This window comes from Castanea sativa, chromosome 5, assembly GCF_040712315.1.
Source record: "Castanea sativa cultivar Marrone di Chiusa Pesio chromosome 5, ASM4071231v1".
NCBI lineage: Eukaryota > Viridiplantae > Streptophyta > Magnoliopsida > Fagales > Fagaceae > Castanea > Castanea sativa.
This window is the reverse complement of record NC_134017.1, coordinates 81,727,109-81,733,804: the sequence shown is the minus strand read 5'-3', so window position 1 is coordinate 81,733,804 and position 6,696 is coordinate 81,727,109.

Below are 6,696 nucleotides of genomic sequence, written 5' to 3'. Positions count from 1 at the left end.
ATCCGGAACATGGAGTTGTTTTTGATTTGAAGTAAAAAAAAAAAATATATATATATATATATATTTTTATTTTGTTTGTGAAAATCGGAATCAAACATTTGTTTTTTGACTTGAAGTAAAATAAAAGTATATTTTCTTATATTTTGTTTGTAGAAACCGAAATAGTGGGGTTTGTTGGGAAGAGCATGGGTCTAGGCAAAGGGGAGCTACGGTGAGAGAAAAAAAAAAGAAAAAGAAAAAGAAAACAGTGGGAGTTGTTGGGAAGAACATGGGTCTAGGTGACTAGGGGAGCTACGGTGAGAGAAAAAAGAAAAAGAAAAGAACCTATGTCAAGCCATCAATGCATGGTCCTTTCTAAGAAATCACATGCTTTAAGCCCACCCTTTCACTTTAGCTTTCTTTTATTACATCCCATCTCTACTATTTGTTCAAGGCAGCCAAGATTCAAATTTTAACTTTCAGACTGAAAAGGAAAAAAAACCAGCAAAGCAAACAAACTTTAAGCCCACCCTTTCACTTTAGCTTTCTTTTATTACAACCAAGCTTCAAACTTTGACATTCAGACAGAAAAGAAAATACCTAGCAAAGCAAAGCAAAGCAAACAAGCTTCAAACAACTGAAATGCAAGAATAAAGAGTGGGAAGGTTGAAGACATACCCAACACCCTTGGACGGGTTTGACGGTGACTTCATTGAGATGAATGGCGGCAACAACGGCGTTCTCTGATGGGTGGTCCCTCTACCACGCGACGCTCCACCGGCGACGTTTGACGGAGAGGTGCTGAAAAAAAAAAAAAAATTGTGTACAGTGGGATTTGTCCCCCCTCACGACCAGATTTTCCCTTAAGAAATCTCAATCTCTCAATGTTTTTTGTGTTTTTTGAAAGCTTCTTTTTTTTTTTTTGAAGATTAGAATCAAAGAGGTGTGATGAAAATGAGTTTTTTTTTTTTTGAAATCCAGAGGAAAAAATGGGTCTATCCTTTTTTTAGAATCCGGTGGAAAACCCAGGTCTCCTTGTTTTCCTCTCTATTTTTTTACTCTCTGATCCTCCCCCCCTTTTTTCTTTTTTTTGGCCTTATATCATCTACTCCTCTCTGTTTTTTTTTTTTTTTCAAAATTTCAAAATCCACCACCTGCTCTCACTGGAACAGTGGTATGACAGCCAGGACAAAAAATTTCCAGAGGAGGGTATGCCGGACCTATGTGGGAGGTGTCTGTCCTGTGTACCCTCTCACCATTTTGTTGTGTTTTTTGTCCTTTTCTTTTTCCCCCTAAAGCTGGGTTTATACCAATATATTTTGAAATAAAATGCAATTTTTTTTAACGTTAAATTAACAGAGAGGGAGATTGAGACACAAAACTTGATTTTTTATTTTTATTTTTATATAACTTTCAAAAATTATGGATTTTGTGAAAAAAAAAGGAAAAAGAGAGAGGCATGCATGAATTAAAATAAAAAATGGTTGGTTCAAATGCACTTAAAATAAAGAATTGACAGTTAAAACTAAGAATAAACAAATATAGGAGTTAAAAAAAGTAAAAAAATAAAATAAAGATGTGCCAAATAAGAGAGAGATTAAGGAGTTATACATACTATTTAATCAGTTCATCATTGGGGAGATGCATGCGCAAAGATATGCATTATAATTGAGGAACGAAATAGGGTGTCTACAAATATGCCCCTCTTCGACGGAGATCGTGAGTGAGTGAACGCATGTGTGCATGAGCAAAAGAATGAGTGAACGTCGAAGTGAAAGAAGGCAACCAATTTCGTTCTTACTATAATGCACAATCATTTGCCATCGGGTCACTGAGCATGCGTTCTCGCCGGCTAGCTTGCATGGCTAAAACAACAAAATTTAGAACACAAGAAACGAAATATACATAACAGTATGTTAAATGTCATAGAAGATAAAAGAGTTTTTATTTATTATATGTTTTTCTTGTTTTTTTGTGTTTTTTTTTTTTTTAATATACTGAGCCATGCAAGCCTTACGAAAGGCCATAAACACAAAATAAACATGCAGGTGGTGTGATGTCAACAATATAAACATGCAATGTGATAGGAAAGAAACGATGTGATTCCATGAAAAATATGCAAACATTGGTATAGAGCTTTGAAAAAATAAAAATAATAAAAAATAAATAAATAAATAAAAAATAAATCACAAACAAGGGGTGGAAAGATGCCCATGTGCCGGGTGGAATGATGCCGGGCTTGACAGAAAAAATAAAATAAAACATGGGGTGAAAAGATGCCCATGTGCCGGGTGGAATGATGCCGAGCTTGACAGAAAAAGTAAAACAAAGGGTGGAAAGATGCCCATGTGCCGGGTGGAAAGATGCCGGGCTTGACAGAAAAAGTAAGGCATGGGGTGGAAAGATGCCCATGTGCCGGGTGGAAAGATGCCGGGCTTGACAAAAAAGTAAAACAGGGGGTGGAAAGATGCCCATGTGCCAGGTGGAAAGATGCCAGGCTTGATAGAAAAAGTAAGACATGGGGTGGAAAGATGCCGGGCTTGACAAAAAAGTAAAACATGGGTGGAAAGATGCCCATGTGCCGGGTGGAATGATGCTGGGCTTGATAGAAAAAGTAAAATAAAACATGGGGTGGAAAGATGCCCATGTGCCGGGTGGAAAGATGCCGGGCTTGATAGAAAAAGTAAGACATGGGGTGGAAAGATGCCCATGTGCCGGGTGGAATGATGCCGGGCTTGACAGAAAAAGTAAAATAAAACATGGGGTAGAAAGATGCCCATGTGCCGGGTGGAAAGATGCCGGGCTTGACAGAAAAAGTAAAACAAGGGGTGGAAAGATGCCCATGTGCCGGGTGGAAAGATGTCGGGCTTGACAGAAAAAATAAAAGTGATAGTGATAGTGATAGTGACAGTAATAGTGATAGTGTATGTGTATGTGTGCATGTATATATTTAGAAGCAAGGTAAGTGAAGGCAAGAAGAAAAAAAAAAAAAAAAGTTTTTGGAGCACATTAGATCATCTTGAGTTTTTTTTTTTGAAAAGCCAAGCCAAATTTGTATGTCATCTCGCCTTAGACCATAGATGGATATTGATAAATGTCCATGCCTCTAGTTCAAAATATTCACCAATGGGGTCAAACCTTACCACCAAAACTCATTAGTGCCCTCCTCCAGCCATTTCTTAAGCTTGATTAAATCCAAAATAAAGGGGTTTCCATGCCCCTAGGATGAAAGGCTTTTGTCGCAAGAAACTCAAATCGATTACCGCAAACCAAGAGAACGTCTTAGCCCCAAGTGTTCAAACTTTGGAAAGTCACTTGAATGATGGATCTCCATAACACTAATTCAAAACTGAATGCGAGATTTGAGGCACCAAACTCCAAAGTTATCAATTCTAAGCCAATATGTTGCTAGAAGATAAAAAGTTTGAAATAATGACCATGACCTTAGGGTGGACCTGTGGGTTGCGGTGCCATATGCAGAAAAATGTGAAAGAAACAAAGGAAACTAAATCCAATAACACACCCATGCCCCTAGTGTGGGCATCTCAAGGAATAGGACAAGGTCAAGTGTGACAAAATGACAACAATTGGTTGATGGCAAGATAATCATGAACCAACGGCGAGGTTTGATGATAAGCAAGTGGGGAAAGGGATGGTGATATGAGAAAATGAACACGTGAGCAAAGTTGGGGATTAATGACAAATGAGACCGAACCTACTTTTAAATAGGTTTCCTACGTATCCAGTGGAATCAGGTCTGACGTAGTTCCAGGGGAATAAATGACTTTCTTTTTCTTTCCTTTTTCTTTTTTTTTTTTTTTTTTTGGGATGAATTGTCTACCATAGACTCCAAAAAGTAATTCCAAGAGATGTCGCACTTTGAAGGCCCTACCCAAGGTGAACAAGGGGGAAGTGGGTATCGTAACAACAAAGTTAATAGCATAGGATCAATGAGGCTAGGTATGTAAGAATAGGCTTAAGTAATGAAGACCATCCATCATTTGGTCATTACTTCAAACATGATATCTTTTAAGCTGGTCAAGATTAGTTGGCTCAAAGAATTGATTCCCATCTAAGTCCATTAGCCAAGCCGCACCTTCGGGGGATAGCTCTCTAATGATAAACGGACCACTCCAATTAGGCCTAAACTTGCCTCTTGGGTCTTTCACTAAGAATTTAATCATCTTTACAACCATATCCCCTTTTTTTAGTCCACGAGATTTCACCCTTTTGCTGAATGCTCTAGCCATTTTCCTTTGATAAGCTTGCATGTGATTTACGGCTTGAAGCCTTTTCTCATCCATTAGATTCAGTTCATCAAATCTGGATCTAATCCAATCTTCCTCTGATACATGGTGCTCTAATGACACTCTTAATGAAGGAACTTCAATCTCAACTGGCAATACCGCCTCCATACCATATACTAGAGAGAAAGGTGTGGCTCCAGTTGCTGTCCTAAAAGATGTTCGATAAGCCCACAATGCGAATTGTAATTTTTCTGACCAATCACGATGTGACTCAATCATCTTCTCTAATATCTTCACCATGTTCTTGTTTGCTGCTTCCACGGCTCCATTGGTTTGGGGTCTGTAAGGTGATGACCTGTGATGTTGGATGTTGTATTTTGTCAAGAGGGTCAAAACCTCTTTCTTGAAATGAGAGCCTCAATCAGATATCAACTCATGTGGCACCCCATACCTACAAATAATGTTCAACTTGATAAACTTGGAAACTTCTACGGATGTCAACTTGGCGTAAGATGCGTCTTCAACCCATTTCGTGAAGTAATCAATTGCCACTAGAATGTATTCATGGCCATTTGATGCTTTAGGGGTGATTTTCCCAATTATGTCAATGCCCCACACTGAGAAAGGCCAAGGTGTAGTCAGGTAATGAAGTTCAGAAGGTGGTATGTGATTGAGATTCCCATGGATTTGGCACTCATGACACCCTCTAACATGTTTACAGCAATCTGTTTCCATTGTCAACCAGAAATAGCCAAGTCTCATTATCTTTCTTGCCAACATATGTCCACTCATATGAGGTCCACACTGCCCGCCATGCACCTCATTTATCACCTTTTTTGCAGACAATTCATCTAAGCACAACAGCAAAATGCCCTCAGTTGATTTCCTGTACAAAGTGTCCCCTCATATTACAAATCTAGAGGCCAGCTGACGCAAAGTACGTTTATCCTTTTCTGTAGCACACTCAGGATATTCACTGTTTCTCAAAAATTGATAAATGTCAGTGTACCATGGTTTATCATCTGAGGATAGTTCCATTATTTCCATGATGCGCAAGTATGCGGGTTCTGTCCTTTTTTCAACTAGAAAAGGGCGGATAACTGCACCTTTAGGAATATGCAACATGGAAGCAAGAGAAGCCAAAGAATCAACTAGATGGTTCTCATCCCAAGGAAGATGACGATAAGTGATATTTTCAAACTTTCCAACTAAAAGCTCTAAGTAAGCATGATATGGCCTCAACTTTGGATCTCTAGTTTTCCATTTACCTTGGATTTGTTGTAACACCAAGTTAGAATCACCAAAGACCGCAAGTCTCTTTATCCCCAACTCTATTGCAGTCTCCAACCCCATAATGCATGCCTCATACTCTGAAACATTATTAGTCACTGGCCAATTGGTTGGAAAGACAAGTCTAATGGCCCTCGGGATGACATCACCATCTGGGGAGATCAACAAAGTACCGATCCCGTGTCCTGAACTATTTGAGGCACCATCAAAATACATCTTCCACGTTGAAGACCCTTCTTCTACCATGACGATGTCCTCATCCGAAAATTCATCAGCAACAACTTGCTTGTCTAATATTGGATGAGCAGAGAGGTGGTCTGCAATAACTTGACCTTTAACTGACTTTTGGACCACAAATTTAATGTCATAAGGTGCTATCAAGAATGACCATCGTGACATCTTCCCCACCAATGCTGGTTTTTCGAACAAGTATTTGATTGGATCCATGCGGGAAATTAGCCAAACTGAGTAAATTGACACATAATGCTTAAGCTTCTCAGTAACCCAAACCAATGCTAGGCAAGTCTTTTCGATAGCAGTGTACTTCAATTCATAATCAAGCATTTTCTTACTCAAATAGTAGATCGCTCTTTCTTTACCATGGTCATCGTACTGGGCCAACATAGAGCCTAAAGCAACATCAAATACTGACAAGTATAGCAACAATGGGCGTCCAGGAATAGGAGGAGTTAAAACCGGAGGTGATTGCAAATATTCCTTTATCTTCTCAAAGGCAGCTTGGCATGGTTCATTCCAAACTTTTGGTTGGCTCTTCCTTAAAAGCTTGAAGATGGGTTCACAAACATCAGTCAATTGACAAATAAAACGGCTGATATATTGCAAACGGCCTAAGAAACCCCTAACCTCCTTCTCAGTGCGTGGAGGGGACATGTCCAAGATAGCCTTGGCTTTTGTAGGATCTACTTCTATACCTTTTTGGCTAACAACGAAACCCAATAGGCGGCCAGAAGTCACACCAAAAGCACATTTCTTCGGATTTAGTCTCAATTTGTATTTGCGAATCCTTTCAAAAAACTTCCTCAAATTAGAACAATGTTCACTTCTCTCCTTAGACTTCACAATCATATCATCAACGTAAACCTCAACCTCCTTATGCATCATATCATGGAGAATTGTGGTAGCTGCCCTTTGATAAGTAGCACCCGCATTCCTCAAACCA